Consider the following 24,113-nt stretch of genomic DNA (forward strand, 5'->3'; position numbering starts at 1 on the left):
CATCCATTTTCCAGTCTAATTGTTTTGGTCACCTCATGTGTTGGTTTTTTTGATGATCCTTTCCATTTCCATGCAATGTATCAGTCAGCAGTTAATCCAGGGATTTACTGCAAGAGAGTCCAGGTTCAAATACTGTATTTATGCTTCTGTATTTTATAGAGCACAGCTTGATGGGATCCCAGCTGCTACAGTCCATCCACCAAATGATGTTAATTTCAAGGAATGAAGGGAAGATAATCTAGGTACCATTTGGTTCTTAGCTGGAAAAAGATTGACAATAAACAGGCCTTTCTAGATCAAATTGTCAAACTAATATAAGTAAATCACTGAATTTACATGGAATTCACCCCAAAATTTGAAGGAATTCAGGGGTGACATTCTAAAACTATAGCCATTCTCCAAAAAACATTACCAACAGCTCCACAGCAGAAGGTAGTCTTCCCTCTACAGGACATTTTCCAACAAGGGACTGAAGAGTTGTCTCAATTCCATATTGAGGAAGGACATAGAATCTCTGATAAATGGAGAAGACTTTGGAGAAATAAGCAAGCATAACCTCCTGAGAGAAAGGTAGCCTGTTTCCTGCCAGGGAAAACCTTGGCTAACTAAATTATTTAAACTTTTTTTTTGGATGGTAAGTTGAAAGGCAGAGTAAGAATAACCAAAGGATATATTTTAATAAAAGTTCCCCCCCCAAAAGCATTTGGATATTTCTAAATTTTAACAATTAATAAAATAAGTGGTATTATTGGAGGAGCTTAGGGAAAGTGTCCACAAATAGAAAAAAAATCACCCAAATCCTCATTTTATCCACCTTGCGTTTTATCTTACCAAAACACACGTCAGATCATGCCTCTTCCTTGATTAAACTTTTAGTAGTTTTTCATAATAAAACATAAGAAAAAACGGGAGAATAGGAACAGAAGTACTATCTATGAAATACTAGCATATCTACGTGCCATTTCATTTAGCTTTCAAAAGCCAATGGTGAGGCTAATGCTGTGATGCTATTCCCATTGTATAGACGGGTAAACTAAGGCACAGTGATGATAAAATATTTGCTCTTATTCCTATGGCCAATAATAAGAAGAGGAACATGAATTTTAACACAGGAGTGATTGCAGTACATATTTTTGGTATTGTAATACAATGATATTTCAGAACAGGCATGTAACCCCCTTCTGCCCAATGAAACATGAGGAAAAGTCTACTGCAAGGTGAGGGCAGGGCTTAAGAGAAAGGCTTCATGCTATGCGTTCTTCCCTAGAGCATTTCCTTCTGAAAATCCAATGTAGCAGACTCAGTTAACATCAGGTATCAGGCAATCATGTACTTCCAGAGGTGAACCTGACTGGTAATCAACTGGGGTAATTCATTTCTCCAGAGATATATAAGAATGGGCATGTCGCACTGTTTTGCCCAAAAAGTTATGAGGAAAATTCTGTTTGGAGGGAGGTAATGGTCCAGGGAAAGATTTCATTTTGCATTTAAAAAAGAAAGCATGAGGAAAAACTACTCTTTCTTATGTTTAGATTTGCCATCATCATGTGATGCTTACAGCTGTGGCAGCCATCTTGGCACCATGAGGTTAGTCATCCTAAAAAAGATATGCCAGCGTGCTGAGGAAGGCATGGTGGAGCTACAGAAAGAACCTAGGTCCTTGGCTCAGTCGTTAAGCATCTGCCTTCGGCTCAGGTCATGATCTCAGGGTCCTGGGATCGAGCCCCACATCGGGCTCCCTGCTCGGCGGGAAGCCTGTTTTCCCTTTCCCACTCCCCCTGCTTGTGTTCCCTCTCTCGCTGTGCCTCTCTCTGTCAAATAAATAAATAAAATCTTAAAAAAAAAAAGAAAGAACCTAGGTCCTTGATTGTATAGTCAAGCTGATAAATTTACCAACTTAGCACTCCTTTAACTCTAGATTTCTGTTATGTTTAAAGCGTTTTGGATTTGGCCTTTTATTACCTCCACCTGGAATGTCCTAACTGATAAAACTCTTTATTTTCATCCTTGCAGATACTGGTGGTCTCTTCCCTAGTCCATGTGTATATGTGTGTGTGTCTGTTGAAAGGACAATGAAGGAAGGAGAATCAAGCTTCCTATCAAAGTCCTTAGGAAGTTAATAGTTTCAAATAATTATAAATCTGTAGAGAAAAATTTCAGATGAGTTTTGAGGACCAGAAATTCAAAACTGAGAAAGGATAAGTACTACATAGTAGAATGGAAATATCTTCAGTATGAAGTGTGTATGTGTATTTTCCCTCCTCTTTTATGGTTCATTTTTATTAACAAATCAAAGACCAAAAAACCTCTAACTAAAAAGTTATTGGGTAGTTTTCTTTCAGGGTTAGTTTTAGGGCAAAATTCAAAGGCAGTAGGAGCTTCCAAGCACAAGCATCTTCATATGGCATCTCCTTTCATGCTCAAAGTCAACTTACTTCTCCACTAGCACAGAAAATGCAAATAAAATATGTCAGAACTGGAGATACCCCAGAGTAGACATTTGTTGATTGTCTCCTCAGAAGTCCCCCTACTCCTTTCCCAACTGTCTCTGATTTCCATTTAAAGATTCATGTATTCCAAGGAAACTGAATCCTGTCTCTGTGCCAGATTTGGAGCATGTATGCCCTACATTCAGGCAGTAAATACATTTCATCCTCCAGGCCATTGTGATGATTAAAGCGGCCAGTTTGCTATCTGAGCTGCTTCAACTCTGGTAACTTTCAAAATGATTGTTGGCATTCCAGTGCAAACACATTCTCTCTTTCCTGTTACATGAAGTACCATGGAGCTCTGAGACTTTGGCCACCATCTTGGAACCAGCTTCAGGGTGAAGCTGATATCAAAACTGAGTCGTTGGTGACATTGTTGAGCATTAAATTAAACCTTATCTGAAGCCAGATCACTTATGGAATTTTCCATTTCATGATCTAATACATTTCCTTTATTTTGAAGCCAATTTTAATTTTTTTTTTTTTTTTTGTCATTTACAACCTAAAGCCTCCTAAATGATGCAATCTGTTGGAATTACCCGGTGCTTTCTTCCCAACTGACAAAGAGAATTGAGAAAATGAGGCCCACAGAGGGGAACTGACCTATCCAAGTTCAAATAGGTGCATAGTTGTGATCTGGTACTAGAAGACAGACTTCCTGTCTTCTGGTCTGTTCGTTTCTCATAAACTTCTTGGCCCACAAAACTATATAGATTGATGCTATTTTCTAGCTAAATTAGGATGCCTGGCAGCCTTTCACTTACAAAACTAGTGAAAAATCTGTTCTTATCTGTGGCTACTTACACTCTTTGGATATGTAGCATTAAGAAGTTTTTGAGTCTGTGGAATGAAATCATAATGGGCCACCCTGCTTTTCTAATCTCTTCTTAAACCTATATGTTATTTGCATTACTGAGTGTCTCCCTTGTGAGGCTAGACACAAGGTATGTGGCAAGCTCCTCAGAGTATTTCCATAGCAACCAGCAGGCATACAGAATACTTTGCTGAAACACAGGGTTTAGGAATAGGTATAGAGTCCCAAATCTGAATCCCCCCCAATTGCACACATTTTTCCTTATGTGTATACATCTATGTGTATATGTACACATGTGTATGTGTGTGTGTGTGTAAGTGGTAGACATCAAAGAATATAACTTGAGCATCTCTGTGACTAATCCTCACTCACCTTCTCTTTCCCTTCCTCGCTCTCTCCAGTGCATCACTTTACCACGGGCATGATGTTTTCAAGTCCCCCCCCACCTTGAGACATGTCACCATTATTTGAAAGGAGAAAATCTTCTGTCTCTTTTAGCCAAGCATGTGTCATGTGTAGTGGTTGCTATGGAAATGCCTGAAAAGAGATCTCAAAGTAAAAAACAATCTTTTTGTCTAAGCAACGAGTATGGAATGAGTTACTTTCTGAAGCAATGTCTTACCTGTCATTGACGTGTACACCAGAAAGCTTGGATTTTCTAACCAAAAGCTTGGATTTTGTAACCATGCCAGCAAAAGGCATTGTACTTCCTGAAGCCCCAAAGGTGAGTCTGAGGCCCTGCTTCTTTCACAAGAAATTATTTCCCCCAGGTGACTTATCGTTCCCCACCTTATTCTCAGAAAAAGAACAATCTTCCCCATTTCCCCTAAGCACTTAAATATAAACTATTCTTTTTTTTTTCATAAATTCAACAATATTTGTGCTAGCCCTGGAGAGCAGGACATTAACAGGGAGGCTACATATGAAGTTCCTGGTAATGCCTGCCCTGCGAAGAGAGAAGGAAGGGGGTGGGGCTGTGGTGTTAACAACAGTTTTATTTCTTGAACAAATCATTCTGAAGTAAATGTGAAAATGGTTAACATTTTTAAAGTTTCTGTTGTTGATTACACGAGTTTTTGCTATTCTTGGTTCTCTTTTGTATTTTTCAATGTGAAAAACAGTTTGTAAACACAAAAGGAATTCTGACCAGACATCTGACTAATGTGTACTGAGTGGTAAGGTGAAGGGAAGTGAAGGGGGTCAGTGAGATTGGACCATTCTTGCAAGACATTTGGTAGGAAAGGGGAAGAGAAAGATGGGCTGGCAGAAGGATCAGGGCTGAGTCCTATGCTCTGGGAAAGACATGAGCATATTTAAATGCTAGTAGGAAGGATCTCATTGAGAGGGAGGGTCTGAATGTGCAAGAGACAGAAGAGAAGTTGTTCATAAAAAGATAAAGTGGAAGGGCCAAAGCACAGAGGGAGGAACTGGAGTTGGGGTGCACAGGAGGCATCTAACCTTACATGAGTAAGTTCAGAGTTAGTTTCTATGGTGGAAAGCGGAGGGTCTTCTGGTTAATGGGTTTTTGTGGCAAACATGCACACGCACACATGCACACACACACACACACACACACACACACATATAAAACTTTATGGAGGTTAGAGGTCGATTGTGGTAGCTCCTTATTGCTAAGCTTACAGCAAAGGTGATCTCACTGCTGCAGTAGTATCTCCTGGCTCTGCTGGCCCCGGAAATGCTGCAGCTTCTGTGTCCTGCCCTCTCGTTGCCTCTAGAATCCAAACATTTTTCTTCCCCCCATCTCTACAACCACTGTTTTGCTTCAGGGCATCATCATCCTTTCTGTAGATTATCTAAACAAGTTTTCCTAACTGACCTTCCTATTTCCAATCCAGTTTGCACAGTGAAACAAGAATTCTACTGCTGAAACACAATTCTATTAAAAGAATTCTTGTGGTTAAAACCCCTGCTGAGTTTTCTTCAAGATGAAAGTCAGCCTCCTACAGCCAGCCTACAACACACTTCATAATCTAGATGGAGCCTGCCTCTCTCATCTCTCCTCATGGCATACTCTTTCCCAGAATCATATGGAAATGCTACACCTCAAATTTCCCCATGTCCTCTCTTGTCTGTGGGCGTCTGCACTTGTCCCCTCTGTCCTGTTCACTTCTTCCCACTTCCTAACTTTCACCCAGATGACACAGGATTTAGATGGCTTTCTTCTTCTTTCTTCTGGCTTTCTTCCATAAACCTCTCCTGATCCCCCAGGACTAGAGTGGTTGCCTCTTGAAAGGGCACCAAAATCGTCCTCTGTCATTGATCTCTGTCTTTGTCGTTAATCTCTGTCTCACTCTGGATTTGTATACATACTTTAAGACAAAATCTGTGTCATGTTTACCACTGTATACTTAATATCTTGCACAGCGTCTGGCTTATGATAAGCATTTAGAAATTATTTGTCAGCTAAATGAATGAATAACTGAATGAATAATTCTTTTTCAGAAAGTGAAATTGTCACTTAGGATGATCAAGGTCTTTGCCTAAAGTCCCTTCTTAAGTAAATAAATAGTAAATTTGAGTCTTGAGGTTTCTTGCCCTACCCTTCCCCTCCTCTCTTCTCTTACCTGCATCATCTCTTGCCCTGGTAGATTTCATCCACATGGCTAGCCATCTATATATTGATGACTAACAAATGTATATTTTCAGCCCACAGCTCTTTTCAAGTCTCCAAAGTCACATCCAGTAGTCTAGTCAACATTTCTTCTTGGGGATTTCAAGCTTAACATCATCTGACTAATTTAGTCTCTTTTCAAAGCCTCATTGAAAGTCTGATTGACCCGACATGGATCAGGTGACTATTCTTGTTCCCAAACAGTGATTATGGTTACATGAACACAGAACGATGGGAACACAGAGAGAAATGGCCCAACACTGGCAGGAGGGTCAGAAGAGACCTCCTAAAGAAGTTATATGGAAGAGAAATACTTGTAACAGAATTCTCAACATTATCCCTCCATCTTTGGATCCAGGAAATCAGTTGGTCAATTAAGAGCACCATCCTCAACTTGGTTGGAAGACATCCCTGACTTTGAAATAGGAACATTTGACATTCCAATGTAGACTTCTCCAGAAGAGCCATCCCATCATCCTATCTTGGCTCCCAGCTCAACCCCTCTGCAGCAAGTCCTGACTCCAAAACCCTGTGGGAAACTAAACTACAAGATCATAGCTTGAAAATAGAGTGTGCATCTGGTGTGGATTGTTGTTTTGGTTTAATTAGGACTTGCTGTTTCCTGAATTCCTATAATTTCATTTGATGAATTGTGTTAGTTACTTGTTCTGTAGTCTTTGAACATGTGGCATTTATCAGGGGAAATGACTCCCTCTTTCCCCTTTGAAAAGCATCTTTTGCTGCATAAAAAAGGGCAAATACGTTTGGTTTTTTGTGTTTTAATTTGTTTGTTTGTTTGTTTTTTTGCTATCTGTAAAATTACAAATGCTGTGATAGACATTAGCTTCTCTGTAGGAATAAGGGCCTGGCTCCAGTATGCATTTACCACGTCCAGTTCAACACACTCCAATGTGCACCTATGTGTGCACAGCACAGCGTGAGTTATGAAGATGAGTAAAACAGTCTTTACTCTTTCAGGATTTCCCAAACCAGTTCAGGAGACAGATCCACTGACAAGTAAGTACAATACTAGACAGACCAAGATAAGAGCCGTAATAGAGATAATTATCCCTTTCATTTGTTTATCCTGGTTCAGTTTACAAAGAAATTCCATGTACATTACCTCATTTGACCTTCACAAGAGCTCTATGAGGTAGGTGTCATTATTGTCATTTTAGAGTCCTAGATAAGCAAGGCTCAGAGAGATTAAATGTCTTGCCCATGTTCCCACAGCTAGTAATTGGCATATGGGTCTTGTAAATCCCATTCTAGTACGATAGAAGGACAGGGGTGGGGGAGAATAGTTTAAACTGAAGCAATACAAGAAAGTCTCATGGAAGAGGTGTGATCTAAATTGAGAGCCTCTACCTTCTGGATTAGAAATGAAAAGGAAAGGAATTCCAGAGAGAGGAGAAATCTAGAAGTAAAGAAATCTGTGAGGTGGGTAGTTTGGGGATCTATGACCTTCCAGTTGGTACCATCATAATTAATGGAACAAATATAAACTGAGGACTATATTAAGTACTTTTACACAAATCAAAAGAAAGCTGTTCTTACCCTCAAGGATTATGCAGTATTCAGGGAAACAGAAACATAAACCAAATGAGATTAATACAAGAGAATACTTAAATAGTGGCCCTACTGTGAGATACACATAAGTACTATAGAAGTACAGCTTTTATTTTTGTTTGTTTATATTTCATTTTGTTGCTGTATTGATTGGCTGCAGGGAAGGTGGTTTTAAAAAGTGTGTGGAGATTAAATTGCTCTAATGAAATCAATGTTTTAGGGAGCTATTAGACATTAAGTCAGGCTTTGAGAATGAGAGCTATTTAAAAGCTCTGAGTAAGCCAGGGCTGCCATGCTCTGTGCCCAGCAAGCGTTCTCGGGGTGGATGTGGGGGCGAGCCATGCTGCCTAGCAGTGCTCACTGGGCTTGAAGAGAGATTGGCGCATTGGAGGAAAATGAGGTGAGCAATCTGTGTGAGGTGCTGAGCTGTGCTGATTCATGCACCTTGACACAAACTAACCCCTTGGAAGAAAGGGGGCAAGAGAAACTGGAGGAAGATTGCTGTCTCTGGAGGCAAGGCTGGCCAGAAGTGTAGCAACTGAATATTGACGGAGTCAGTGTATTCCTGGCAGGTTGCTGGCACACATGGAGCACAATTCACTTAATCTTTACCTAGGCTTTCTGAAATAGATCAGACAGGTATCCTAAATGCATTTTACAGGCAGTAAACACTTTCAAGGGAGTTACATAACCTACTCCAAGTTGCATTATCCGGCTGCAGCAGAGTGGAATTTCAAAACGAGGTCTATCTGATCTCCAAACCCACAGCAAGGGTGTATTAACAGAATAAGAATTTTATATTAAGTTTTCTTAGTTCATTATTTTATTAGTGTGGCAGGGATGTCATGTTCAAGTTCCCAAAGTTTGGGGAAATTATAAAGAGTGTTGTGATCAGATTTGGGAGACTGTATGTGGCATATGTGTGTGTGCGTGCATGTATGTGTATACACATGTGTGTGCGGGGGCAGTACCTAGAGGGATATATTTAGTTAAAAAACACTTTTCATTTTTTTTTTTTAAACATAAGATGAGAAAAGCCCATTTGTGCTCTGGTGGGAAGGATAGTAAAAGATTGGTGATAGGAGAGAGAGGGAAGGCTAAGGAGGCAAATTCTGACCAAGGTCAAAGGCATGGGTCCCAGAGTACAAGTGGAGGAAAGGAGATTCTTCTTCCACCTCAGAGGAGGGAACAAGGTGGCAATAGGGGAGGTGTGGGGACCTCATAGTGGCACTTCCAGTGTCTGCCTTTAGCTAGGTTTATTGTTATTATTGTTGTCTTTTTGTCTGTTTGCCTCCACTTAACCTTTTTGTTTCATTTTTACAGCTTTATTGAGGTATGCTTGACATACAATAAATTGTACATATTTAAAATGTACAATTTGATAAATGTTGACTTACACATAAACCCCCGAAACCATCACCACAAGCAAGACAATGAACAGAATAAGATGACTTATTTGCCATCAACCACCTGAGTTTTTTTGTGTCCCTGTGTGATTTCTCCTTCTAGCTCCCCACCCCATACCCTAGACTACTTAGGTGAATGCTGATCTATTTTCTGTCACTGTGAATTTGTTTGCATTTTCTAGATGTTTATATAGATGGACTCATACTACATGTACTATTTTTTGTCTGGCTTCACTTATTCACTTTCACTCAGCATGATTACTTGAGCTCATCCACTGCATGTATCAGTAGTTCATTCTTTTTTAGTGCTGAAGAGTATTCCATTGCATGAATGTACCACTATTATTTTATCCATTCACCTGTTGAAAGACATGGTGTACTTTTCCAGTTTGAGGTTATTACAAGTAAAGCTGCTCTGAATATATTCATGCACAAGTGTTTTCTGTATATATGTTCTTATTTCTCTTGGGTAAGTGCCTGAGAGTGGAATGACTGGAATAGATGGTAGGTATATGTTTAACTTTTGATGACACTGGAGATTTTTTTCCCCCAACGTGCTTAAACCATTTTAGACTTCCACCAACCAAGTTCCCATGCTTCCTCTCCATATGGACACATGCTATGGACAGTCTTTTAAAAATTGTAACCATTCCCTTCTTCACATCAAAAACTAAGGATGTACTGTATGGTGACTAACATAACATAATAAATAAATAAATAAAAATTGTAACCATTCTCATAAATGTGGGATCTCATTGTGGTTTCTATTTGTAAGTCCCAAGAGACTAATGATATTGAACATCTTTCATGTGCTTATTTGCCATCCATATATTTTTTTTGGTGAAATTTTGTGTAGGTCTTTCCCCCATGCTTTTTATTTTCCTTGTTATTGGGTTTTGAGATTTCTTTATGTATTCTGAATACAAAATCATAATCAGATATTTCATTTGCAAATATTTTCTCTCCAATTGTACCTTGTATTTTAATTTTTTTAACAATGTCTTCCACAGAATAAAAGTTTCTCATTTTTATGAAGTCCAAATTATCAATTGCTTTCTTTTATGAATTAGTTATTGGTGTCATATCTGAGAAATATTTGCCTAACTCAAGTTCACAAAGATTTTCTCTGGTTTTCTAACAGAAGATTTAATAGACTTAGTTTTACATTTAGGTCTATAATCCACTTTGAGTTAATTTTTGTATATGCTAAGGGATTTGGATCTAAGTTCCTTTTTTTTTTTTTTACATTTAGATAATCAGTTGTGTCAGCACCATTTATAGAAAAGGCTACCTTTTTCATTAAATTCCCTTTGCAATTTTGTCAAAAAACCATTGCCCATGTATATATGGGTTTACTTCTGGACTCTGTTTCATTGATCTATTTGTCTATCTTTTCATCAATACTACTTTGACAACTATAGCTTTATAATAAATCTTAAAATCAAGTAGTATAAGTCATCTGACTTTGTCCAAAGTTGTATTGGCTATTCTATGAACTTTCATATATATTTCAGAATCAGCTTGATAATTTCTGTAAAAAAGACCTCCAAGATTAATGGGATCCTATGAAATCTATACTTCAATTTGAGAATAATTGGCATCTTTTTAAAACTTTATTTTGGAATAATTATAGATTCATAGGAAGCTGCAAAGATACTACAGAAAATCTTTTGAGTGTCCTTCAGCCTGTTTACGCCAATGAATGATTACATAATTGTAGTACAATATCCAAATCATGGATATATATTGGTACCAATATAATATTTGGTACCATAAGTATGTGTAGTTCCGTCTTTTTATAACTCATGCGGGTTTGTGTAGCCATCACCACAACCAAAATACAAAATTAGTCCATCACCACAAAGATCTCCCTTGTGCTACTCTTTTATAGACATATCAACTCACCTCCCCTACCATCTCTGGCCTCTGGAAATCACTCATCTGTTTTCAAACTCCGTAAAATTTTTGTTTTGAAAGTGTTACACAAACGAATTAATACTGTATGAGACTTTTTAAAAGATTTTATTTTTTTCAAACAGTTTTAGGTTTACAACACATTTGAGAGGAAGGTTCAGAGATTTCCCACATATACTGTGCCCCCATATGCATAGCCTTCCCCATCATCAACATCCCTCACCAGAATGGTACCATTTTTGTGAAGGCTGAATCTACACTGACACATCATAATCACCCAAAGTCGATAGTTTACCTTAAAATCCACTCTTGGTGTTGTACCTCCTATGGGTTTGGACAAATGTATAATGACATGTACTCGTCATTATAATATCACATGGAGTATTTTCACTGTCCTAAAAATCATCTGTTCTTCTTATTCATCTCCCTACTTCACTCCCTCCACTTCTGGAAACTAATGTTTTTATTGTGTCCATAGTTTTGCCTTTTTCAGAATGTCATGTACTTGGAATCATACATTATGTAGGCTTTCAGATTGGCTTCTTTTACTTAGCAATGTGCTTTCAAGTTTCCTCCATGTCTTTCCATGGCTTGATAGGTCATTTTTTTTTATTATTATGTTATGTTAATCGCCATACAGATAGATCATTTCTTTTTAGCACTGAATAATCTATTGTTTGGTTGTTACACAGTTTATCCATCCACCTATAGAAGGGCATCTTTGTTGCTTCCAGGATTTGGTAACTATGAATAAAGCTGCTATAAACATCCATGTGCAGGTTTTCTTGTGGACAAAAGTTTTCAACTCTTCTAGGTATATATCAAGTACTGCAATTGTTGGATCGTATGGTAAGAGTATGTTTAGTTTTGTAAGGAACTGTGAAACTGTCTTCCAAAGTGGCTCTACTGTTTTGCATTCCCACCAGCAATGAATGATAGTTCCTGCTACTCTGCTTTCTGGCCAGGATTTGGTGTTGTCAGTGTCCCAGATTTTGGCCATTCTAATAGATGTGTAGTGGTATCTCATTGTTGTTATCATTTGCATTTCCCTCGTGACAAATGATATGGAGCATCTTTTCATATGATTATTTGCCATCTCTATTTCTTCTTTGATGAAGTGTCTATTCAGATCTTTGACCCACTTTATAGTTGAGTTGTTAGATTTTTGTCAAGTTTTAAGAGTTCTTTGTATATTTTGGATAACTGTTTTATCAGCCACATCTTGTTTTTTGTGGGTTTTGTTGTTGTTGTTGTTTTGTTTTTTCTTTTCTCCCAGTTTGTGGCTTCCCAGTTTGTGGCTTGTCTTCTAATTCTCTTGATATGTTTCACAGAGCAAAGTTTTTAATTTGAATGAAGTCCAGCTTATCAATTATTTCTTTCATGGATCGTGTTTTTCATGTTGTATCTAAAATGGGGATCACCATATACAAGATCATTTAGGTTTTCCTCTATGTTACCTTCTGGGGGTTTTATAGGTTTGCATTTTACATTAGGTCTGTGATCCATTTTTGTGAAGGATGTAAGTTCTCTGTCTACATTCACTTTTTTTGCATGTGGATGTCCAGTTGTTCCAGTACCATATGTTGAAAAAAATCACCTTTGCTCCATTGTACTGCTTTTGCTCCTTTGTTAAAGATCAGTAGGCTATATTTATGTGAATCTGTTTCTGGACACTCTATTCTGTCCCATTGCTCTATTTGTCTCTTTTTTCACCAATACCACACTGTCTTGATTAGTGTTGCTTTATATTAGGTCTTGAAGTGGAGTAGTATCAGTCCTCCAATTTTGTTCTTCAATATTGTGTTGGCTATTCTGCAACTTTTGCCTCTCCATATAAACTTTAGAATCAGTTTGTCAATATCCACAAAACAATTTGCTGGGATTTTAAAATTGCATTTAATTTATATATCAATTTGGGAAGAATTGACATCTTGACAATATTGAGTTTTTCTATACATGAACATGGAATATTTATTTATTTATTTAGTCCTTTGATTTCGTTCATCAGAATTTTGTAGTTTTTTTCATATAGATATTGTATATATTTCCTTGATTTATACCTAAGTATTTCATTTTGGAGGTGCTAAATACATGTTATGATTTTTAATTTCAAACTTAGTTATTCATTTTGTATATAAAGTAATTGACTTACTGTATATTAACCTTGTATCCTGCAACCTTATTATAATTGCTTATTAGTTTCAGAAGTTTTTTTGTTGATTCTTTCAGATTATCTAAAGAAATATGACGTTTGTAAACAAAGATAGTTTTATGTTTTCTTTCCCAATTTATATACCTTTTATTTCCTTTGTCTTGCTTTGTTGCATTGGCAAGGACTTCCAGTATTTCCAGTACTGCGTTGAGAAAGAGTGGACATCATAGCCTTGTACCTTATCTTAGTGGGAAAGCTTTGAGTTTGTCACCTTAAGTTTTATTACCTGAGATAAATTGCACTTGGTTGTGTTATATAATTCTTTTTATACAGCAAATCTCAGATATATTGCAGGTTTGATTGCAGACCACTGCAACAAAGCAAATATTGCAATAAAGTGAGTCAAATGAATTTTTTTTGTTTCTCAGTGCATATCAAAGTTATGTTTACACTATACTACAGTCTATCAAGTGTGCAATAGTATTATGTCTAAAAAACAATTCTCATACCTTAATTTAAAAATATTTATTTGCAAAAAATTCTAGCCATCATCTGAGCTTTTAGCAAGTCACAATCAGCAATCACTGTAAATTATATACTATATACCATACAAACCATACACCATAACAAATACAATAATAATGAAGTTTGAAATATTGTGAGAATTACCAAAATGTGACATAGAGACATGAAGTGAGAAATGCTGTTAACAAAATGGTGCTGATAGACTTGCTCGATGCAGCGTTGCCACAAACCTTCAATTTGTAAAAAATGCAATATTCGTGAAGCACGATAGAACAAAGCACAATAAAACAAGGTACGCTTGCTCTTATTTGGATCCAGGATTTTTTCTTTATCTTTGATGATATATCTTGGTATAGTTTTTTGGCATTTATCCTGTTTGATGTTTGCTTCCTAGAGCTGTGATTTGATGTTCAGCATTAATTTGGGGAAATTATTATTAGTCTTTATTATTTCAAATATTTATTCTGTGCCTTTCTCTCTTTCTTAACCTGATATTACCATTGCATCTATGTTATACCTTTTGTAGTTGTCCCACAGTCCTTGGATATTCTGTTCTGTATTATTTATTTTCCAAATATTTGGGATTTTCCACAGATCTTTCTGTTATCTATTTGATTTAATTCATTTGTAGTCATAGTACATACTTTGTATTATATATGAATTTTTGCAAATTTATTGAGATTTTTTTATGGATCAAAATATGGTGTGCCTTTTTCTTTGTGCATTTGAAAACAGTGCATCATCTGTTGTTGTCGCCTGGAGTATTCCATAGATTTCTAGATTTATTTATTTGAGAGAGAGCATGAGCAAGAGAGCACAAACAGCGGGAGAAGCAGATGGAGAGGGAGAGGCAGACTCCCCGCTGAGCAGGGAGCCTGACATGGGGCTCAATCCCAGGACCATGGGATCATGACCTGAGCTGAAGGCAGATGCTTAACCGACTGAGCCACCCAGGTGCCCCTAGAGTGTTCCATAGATTTCAATCAAATCAATAGCTGATAGTGCTGCTCAAGTCTTCCATATCCTTACTGATTTTCAACGTATTTGTTCTATCAATTATTAAGAGTGGGATGTTGAAATCGCTGACTATACTTGTGGATTTGTCTCTTTTCACTTTTAGTTCTTCCAGCTTTTGAAGCTCTTCATTTAATTTGAACGTTTGTTATCAGATGCATAAATATTTATGATTTTTACATCCTCTTGAAAATTTGACTCCCTTTCTATGAAATGGAACTTTCATCCCTAGTAATATTCTTTGCTCTGAAGTCCACTTTGTCTTATGTTAATATAGCCACCCCAGTTTTCTTCTGAGCAGAGTTTATAAGGTAAATCTTTATACATCCTTTTACTTTTAACCTATTCATGTCTTTACATTTAAAGTGGATTTCTTATAGGAAGCAAATAGTTGAATCTTGCTTTTTAATACAATCTGATGACCTCTGCTTCTTTTTATTTTATTTTACTTTTCTCTTTGTGTAGAGTTGACACACAATGATATATTAGTTTCAGGTATGCAACATGGTGATTTTACTTCTGTATACATTATCCTATGGTTATCATAAGTGTAGCTACCATCTATCACCATACCACACAATTACAATATCATTGACTATATTTCCTATGCTGTGCCTTTTATTCTCATGGTTGATTCATTCCATAACTGGAAGCATGTATTTCCCACTCCCTTTCACCCATTTTGCCCATCCCCCCACCCCTCTCCCCTCTGGCAGCCCTCAGTTTATTCTCTGTATTTATAGGTCTGATTTTGCTTTTGTTAGCTTGTTTATTCATTTGTTTTTTAAATTCCACATATGAGTGAAATCATATGGTATTTGTCTTTCTCACTCTGACTTATTTCATTTAGCATAATACCCTCTAGGTCCCTCCATGTTGTCACAAAGCACAATTTCATCTTTTTTTGTGGCTGTGTAATATTCCATTATATATTTTGAATATTATATATTATATATTTAATACATATTATATATGATATATAATGGAATATATATTATATATTCATTTATATAATATATAAAATATATAATGGAATATATATACATTTTATATATAATGGAATAGTATATATATCATAGCTTCCTTATCTGTCTATTGATGGACAACCTCTGCTTCTTAATCAGCATCTCTAGCTGATTTACAGTTAATGTGTATTGATATGCTTGGTTTTCATTCTAACATAATGTCATTTGATTTCTTTTTATCTCATTTGTTTTTTCCCCCATTTCTCTCTTTTCCTACCTCCTTTTGGATTAATTTTCCTATGATTCTATTTTATCTCATTTGTTAGCATTTAGCTATAAATTTTCCATTTTTTGGTTATAGTATTCACATTTATAGTATTTATAGTATTCACATTTAAACTGTCAAAGTACGAATTCTAGTAATATTGTATCATTTCATATAGAGTATTACAAATGGAAGTATCCTCCCACTTCTCCCCGCCCAGGCTTTGTAGTTCTTATTTTGTACAATGAAGATTTGCTCTACTGTCTTCACACTTGCATTGTTTCCAAATAGAAGTCTTCTGTCCTTATCTTTTGTTCTCTGTACATAATACACCTTCTCCCCACTCCGTGGGTATTTCCACATTTTTCTCTATGTCATTAGTTTGAAGCAATTTGATTATGATACACAGAGAAGATTTCTGCCATCAGGAAGACCTGATAAGAGGTTGTGTATGGTTGCAGTCCATATGTGGCACAGGGAAGGCCCCAGTGGTCATGCAGAAATGAGATGAGAAATGCTACCAGCAAATATTTGGAATAAGAGCTGGCATGAAGATGAGAAGGAAAAAAGAAAAAAGAAAAAAGAAAATGGGGAAGAATTTTTTTTCCTCTCCAAAACAGAAAAGATTGATGTTTAGTTCTCTGTTATATCAGAAGTGTAGGCATGAGAAAATAGTGACAAATCAGGGTGGATTTTTGTTTTATGCAAAGAATAACTTTTCAATAATCAGTGTGATAAAAATATGTTAATTAAGAGCTTAGTACCTAAAACCTTCACGAAGAAAAGAACTCACTTTCACAAGTTTGCAAATATTTACCTTCCCAGAGATTGTAGATTACACTAGATTATCCCCTGAGCTCTTCTTTCTGAGAATCTATCAATTTATGAAGACAAATACATATGAAAAATATTTCTTGGGGTGACTTAAAGGATCTTGGAAATCAATATAAGCTGATATTGCAAGTGAATTTCAAAAGAGTAAGGTCACAGGGATCCTATTTCACCAAGGGGACTTTCATTTTAGACCTGCTGTATTCTGTCTGTGTGACCTTGAGCAAGTCACTTAACCACTGAAACCTTAATTTCTTCAACTACAAAATGAATGTAATAAAATTATTGTTCCTTATCCAAATAAGTGGAGCATTACAAGATCAGATAGCACAATGCTTGTAAAAATACTTTGTCAGCTATAAAAGACTATGCAAATATTAATTCTAATTATTCAAATAAATTAATTAATGTAGCTTAAGGGGGAAGTGAAGGTTCATGAATGCACCAAATTTATAGCATGCAATAGATATGTAACAAAAATAAAATAGAGAAGAAATTAAATCAGACCTAGAAAGGATTGAGTCCACTGGCTGCTTTCAGGTGGCAACTTATATACACCATTCCACAAACATATAGTCTTTGAATTGCCAATGCTACAGTCATCCATTTCTGGTATGAATAGAAGCAGATAAGACAGGAGGAAAACCATTCTCTTTAAAAAATTTGATTTATTCCTATTCCCCAAATTATGATAGGAGATTGGTTGACTATGCATTCCACACACAGAAAACAGGAGTTTTTACTCAAACCAAGAAGGACGTAAAATTTTTTTCCCCTAGGTCAGCAATACTATTGTGATGAAATACACTGTATATAAAAGTTTGACCCCTGGGGCAGAGCAAGATGGCGGAGGAGTAGGAGATCTGGATTTTGTCCGGTCTCAGGAATTCAGCTGGGTAGGGATCAAACCATTCTGAACACCTACAAACTCAACAGGAGATCAAAGGAAAGAATAGCAACAACTCTCTGAACAGAAAAGCGACCACTTTCTGGAAGGTAGGACGTGCGGAGAAGGGAATCCGAGGCGATATTCGGGGAAAATAGACGGCGGGGGAGAGGGCCTCCATTGACCGCTTCTGGCAAGTGGTAGAGCAGTGGAGCACAAAATCAGAGCTTTTAGAAGTCGGCTCCACTGAGGGACGTCTCTCCAATGGCTAAGCGGGGGGTGGAATCCTCGTGGGACAGGGTGGTCTCAGGACCCTCAGGGTCACAGAAAGACCGGGGGTGCCTGAGTGCGGCAGAGCTCCCAGGTATTGGAGCGGGGAAGCCGGCTGCAGAGACGGAGCCGAGGAGTGGACTCTCAGCTCGGGGTTGCCATAAACCGTGATCCACGGCACAGTCGGGCCACCGTTCCTCCAGCAGGGACCCAACAAGCGGCAGATCCGGGGAGACTCCCCTTCCTCCCCCGGGAGGAGCGGCGTGGGAGCGCACCACAGGGATCTGCTGGGTTTGGAGACTCCACACCGAGTCGGGTGCCAGAGATAGAAACGCTTGGTCACAGGCCGGGTGAGCACGGAATGTGGCCGGAGACCGGGGAGACGGGACTGACTGACTGCTTTTCTCTGGGGGCACACTGAGGAGCGGGGCCCCAAGTTCTCGGCTCCTCTGGGTGGAGATTGGGAGGCCGCCATTTTCACTCTCATCCTCCAAAGCTGTACAGAAAGCTTGCAGGGAACAAAAGCTCCTGAGAGCAAACCCGAGCAGACTACTTAGCCCAGACCGGGCAAGGGCGGGGCAATTCCGCCTCCGGCAAAGACATTTGGAAACCACGGCAACAGGCCCCTCCCCCAGAAGATCAGCGAGAACAGCCAGCCAAGACCAAGTTTACCGATCAATGAGAACGGCAGAACTTCAGCCAGCGCTAGGGGAATACTGCACATAGAACCCATGCCTTTTTTACCATGATTCTTTAGTCTTTCAAAGTTAATTTTTTTTTAACTTTTTTTTTTTTGAATTTTTCTTTTTCCCTATTTCAACCAACATCTTATCAATCCCTTTTTTAAAAAACATTTTTATTTTTCATTTTTAGAGTCATATTCTATCCCTTCATAGTAGTTACTCTTATTTTTGGTATATATATATATATATATATATATATATATATATATATATATATATAATGTTCTCTCTTTAAAATTTTGGGATACAGTTTATTCTGACAGACCAAAAAACATATATATATATAAGTTTTTCTTTCTTTAAAATTTTGGGAGGCACTTTCTTCTAACAGACCAAAATACACCCAAAATCTAGTGTGTGGCACTGATCTATGCCCCAGCCTGATCATATTTGATCATATTCTGTTTTTTTTTCTTTTGTTTTGTTCTGTTTTTGTTTGCTTTTATCTTTTTCTTTTTCTTTTTTTTGTATATATATATATCTTTTTCTTTTTCTTTTTTTTTTTCTTTTTTCCCTTTCTTTTCCCCTGGCTTCAGGTCTTTTCTGATTTGTTTAGAGTATATTTTCTGGGGACGTTGTTACCCTCTTAGCATTTTGTTCTCTCATTCATCTATTCTCCTCTGGACAAAATGACAAGATGGAAAAAATCACCTCAACAAAAAGAACAAGAGGTAGTACCAACTGCCAGGGACCGACTCAATATGGACATTAGTACGATGTCAGATCTAGAGTTCAGAATCATCACTTTAAAGACACTAGCTGGGCTTGAAAAAAGCATGGAAGTTATTAGAGAAACCCTTTCTGGAGAAATAAAAGAACTAAAATCTAACCAAGTTGAAATCAAAAAGGCCAATAATGAGGTGCAGTCAAAAATGGGGGCGCTAACTGCTAGGATAAATAAGGCAGAAGAGAGAATGAGTGATATAGAAGACCAAATGATGGAAAATAAAGAAACTGAGAAAAAGAGAGATAAACAACTACTGGATCACGAGGGCAGAATTTGAGAGATAAGCGATACCATAAGACGAAACAACATTAGAATAATTGGGAACCCAAAAGAAGAAGAAAGAGAGAGAGCGGCAGAAGGTATATTGGAGCAAATTATAGCAGAGAACTTCCCTAATTTGGGGAAGGAAACAGGCATCAAAATCCAGGAGGCACAGAGAACCCCTCTCAAAATCAATAAAAATAGGTCAACACCCCGACATCTAATAGTAAAACTTACGAGTCTCAGAGACAAAGAGAAAATCCTGAAAGCAGCTCAGGAGAAGAGATATGTAACCTACAATGGTAGAAACTAGATTGGCAACAGACCTATCCACAGAGACCTGGCAGGCCAGAAAGGACTGGCAGGATATATTCAGAGCACTAAATGAGAAAAATATGCAGCCAAGAATACTATATCCAGCTAGGCTGTCATTGAAAATTGAAGGAGAGATAAAAAGATTCCAGGACAAACAAAAACTAAGGGAATTTGCAAACACGAAACCAGGCCTATAAGAAATATTGAAAGGGGTCCTCTAAGCAAAGAGAGAGCCTAAAAGCAACATAGACCAGAAAGGAACAGAGACAATATACAGTAACAGTCACCTTACAGGCAATACAATGGCACTAAATTCATATCTTTCAATAGTTACCCTGAATGTAAATGGGCTAAATCAAAACACACAGGCTATCAGATTGGATGAAAAAACAAGACCCATCGATATGCTGTCTGCAAGAAACTCATTTTAGACCCAAAGACACCCCCAGATTGAAAATGAGGGGGTGGAAAACCATTTACCATGCTAATGGACACCAAAAGAAAGTCTGGGGTGGCAATCCTTGTATCAGACAAATTAGATTTTAAACCAAAGACTGTAATAAGAGATGAGGAAGGACACTATATCCTACTTAAAGGGTCTACCCAACAAGAAGATCTAACAATTGTAAATATCTATGACCCTACCATGGGAGCAGCCAATTATATAAGGCAATTAATAACAAAAGCAAAGAAACACATCGACAACAATACAATAATAGTGGGGGACTTTAACACCCCCCTCACTGAAATGGACAGATCATCTAAGCAAAAGATCAACAAGAAAATAAAGACTTTAAATGATACACTGGAGCAAATGGACTTCACAGACATATTCAGAACTTTCCATCCCAAAGCAACGGAATACACATTCTTCTCTAGTGCCCATGGAACATCCTCCAGAATCGATCACATCCTAGGTCATAAATCAGGTCTCAACTGGTACCAAAAGATTGGGATCATTCCCTGCCTATTTTCAGACCATAATGCTTTGAAACTAGAACTCAATCACAAGAGGAAAGTCGGAAAGAACTCAAATACATGGAGGCTAAAGAGCATCCTACTAAAGAATGAATGGGTCAACCAGGAAATTAAAGAAGAATTAAAAAAATTCTTGGAAACCAATGAAAATGAAAACACAACTGTTCAAAATCTTTGGGATGCAGCAAAGGCAGTCCTAAGAGGAAAGTATATAGCAATACAAGCCTTTCTCAAGAAACAAGAAAGGTCTCAAGTACACAACCTAACCCTACACCTAAAGGAGCTGGAGAAAGAACAGCAAATAAAGCGTAAACCCAGCAGGAGAAGAGAAATAATAAAGATCAGAGCAGAAATCCATGAAATAGAAACCAAAAGAACAGTAGAACAGATCAACGAAAGTAGGAGCTGGTTCTTTGAAAGAATTAACAAGATTGATAAACCCCTGGCCAGACTTATCCAAAAGAAAAGAGAAATGACCCAAATCAACAAAATCATGAATGAAAGAGGAGAGATCACAACCAACACCAAAGAAATACAAACAATTCTAAGAACATATTATGAGCAACTCTATGCCAGCAAATTAGATAACCTGGAAGAAATGGATGCATTCCTAGAGATGTATCAACTACCAAAACTGAACCAGGAAGAAATAGAAAACTTGAACAGACCTATAACCACTAAGGAAATTGAAGCAGTCATCAAAAATCTCCCAACAAACAAGAGCCCAGGGCCAGATGGCTTCCCAGGGGAATTCTACCAAACATTTAAAGAAGAATTAATACCTATTCTTCTGAAACTGTTCCAAAACATAGAAATGGAAGGAAAACTTCCAAACTCATTTTATGAGGCCACCATTACCTTGATCCCCAAACCAGACAAAGGCCCCATCAAAAAGGAAAATTACAGACCAATATCCTTGATGAACATGGATGCAAAAATTCTCATGAAAATACTAGCCAATAGGATCCAACAGTACATTAAAAGGATTATTCACCACGACCAAGTCGGATTTATCCCTGGGCTGCAAGTTTGGTTCAACATCCGCAAATCAATCAACATGATACAATACATTAATAAAAGAAAGAACAAGAATCATATGATCCTCTCAATAGATGCAGAAAAAGCATTTGACAAAGTACAGCATCCTTTCTTGATCAAATCTCTTCAGAGTATAGGGATAGAGAGTACATACCTCAATATCATAAAAGCCATCTATGAATAACCCACAGTGAATATCATTCTCAATGGGGAAAAACTGAGAGCTTTCCCCCTAAGGTCAGGAACGCAGCAGGAATGTCCACTATCACCACTATTCAACATAGTATTAGACGTCCAAGCCACAGCAATCAGACAACAAAAAGAAATCAAAGGCATCCAAATCGGCAAAGAAGAAGTCAAACTCTCACTCTTTGCAGATGATATGATACTTTATGTGGAAAACCCAAAAGACTCCACCCCAAAACTGCTAGAACTCATGCAGGAATTCAGTAAAGTGGCAGGATATAAAATCAATGCACAGAAATCAGTGGCATTCCTATACACCAACAACAAGACAGAAGAAAGAGAAATTAAGGAGTCAATCCCATTTACAATTGCACCCAAAACCATAAGATACCTAGGAATAAATCTAACCAAAGAGGCAAAGCATCTGTACTCAGAAAACTATAAAATACTCATGAAAGAAATTGAGGAAGACACAAAGAAATGGAAAAACGTTCCATGTTAATGGATTGGAAGAACAAATATTGTGAAGATATCAATGCTACCTAGAGCAATCTACACATTCAATGCAATCCCTATCAAAATACCATCCACTTTTTTCAAAGAAATGGAACAAATAATCCTAAAATTTGTATGGAACCAGAAAAGACCCCGAATAGCCAGAGGAATGTTGAAAAAGAAAAGCAAAGCTGGCGGCATCACAATTCCGGACTTCCAGCTCTATTACAAAGCTGTCATCATCAAGACAGCATGGTACTGGCACAAAAACAGACACATAGATTAGTGGAACAGAATAGAGAGCCCAGAAATGGACCCTCAACTCTATGGTCAACTAATCTTTGACAAAGCAGGAAAGAATGTCCAATGGAAAAAAGACAGTCTCTTCAACAAATGGTGTTGGGAAAATTGGACAGCCACATGCAGAAGAATGAAACTGGACCATTTCCTTACACCACACACAAAAATAGACTCCAAATGGTTGAAAGACCTCAGTGTGAGACAGGAGTCCATCAAAATCCTAAAGGAGAACACAGGCAGCAACCTCTTCAACCTCAGCCTCAGCAACTTCTTCCTAGAAACATCACCAAAGGCAAGGGAAGCAAGGGCAAAAATGAACTATTGGGACTTCATCAAGATAAAAAGCTTTTGCACAGCAAAAGAAACAGTCAACAAAACCAAAAGACAACCGACAGGATGGGAGAAGATATTTGCAAATGACATATCAGATAAAGGGCTAGTGTCCAAAATCTATAAAGAATTTATCAAACTCAACACCCAAAGAACAAAGAATCCAATCAAGAAATGGGCAGAAGACATGAACAGACATTTTTCCAAAGAAGACATCCAACAGACACATGAAAAAGTGCTCAACATCACTCGGCATCAGGGAAATCCAAATCAAAACCTCAATGAGATATCACCTCACACCAGTCAGAATGGCTAAAATTAACAAGTCAGGAAATGACAGATGTTGGCAGGGATGCGGAGAAAGGGAAACCCTCCTACACTGTTGGTGGGAATGCAAGCTGGTGCAACCACTCTGGAAAACAGTATGGAGGTTCCTCAAAAAGCTGAAAATAGAGCTACCATATGATCCAGCAATTGTACTACTGGGTATTTACCCCAAAGATACAAATGTAGGGATCCAAAGGGTATGTGCACCCTGATGTTTATAGCAGCAATGTCCACAATAGCCAAACTGTGGAAAGAGCCAATATGTCCGTTGACAGATGAATGGATAAAGAAGATGTGGTATATATCCACAATGGAATATTATGCAGCCATCAAAGGAATGAGATCTTGCCATTTGCAACGATGTGGATGGAACTGGAGGGTGTTATGCTGAGCGAAATAAGTCAGTCAGAGAAAGACATGTGTCATATGATCTCACTGATATGAGGAATTCTTAATCTCAGGAAACAAACTGAGGGTTGCTGGAGTGGTGGGGGGTGGGAGGGATGGGGTGGCTGGGTGATAGACATTGGGGAGGGTATGTGCTATGGTGAGCACTGTGAATTGTGCAAGACTGTTGAATCACAGACCTGTACCTCTGAAACAAATAATGCAATATATGTTAAGAATAAAAAAAAGAAGAAGATAGTAGGAGGGGAAGAATGAAGGGGGGGAAATCGGAGG

The 24,113-nt window shown here is 37.8% G+C and overlaps 1 long non-coding RNA gene across 2 annotated transcripts in view; it reads left to right on the forward strand.

Moving 5' to 3' along the window:
- The first annotated feature begins 3,882 nt into the window (after positions 1 to 3,882).
- Positions 3,883 to 24,113, forward strand: part of LOC144382487 (uncharacterized) — a 29,584-nt gene continuing 9,353 nt past the window's right edge. For both annotated transcript variants that reach the window (XR_013449483.1, XR_013449482.1), the window contains exon 1: positions 3,883 to 4,027. This is a non-coding gene — a long non-coding RNA (uncharacterized LOC144382487). The remainder of the gene's footprint in view (positions 4,028 to 24,113) is intronic.

Source organism: Halichoerus grypus, chromosome 7 (assembly GCF_964656455.1).
Source record: "Halichoerus grypus chromosome 7, mHalGry1.hap1.1, whole genome shotgun sequence".
Taxonomy (NCBI): domain Eukaryota; kingdom Metazoa; phylum Chordata; class Mammalia; order Carnivora; family Phocidae; genus Halichoerus; species Halichoerus grypus.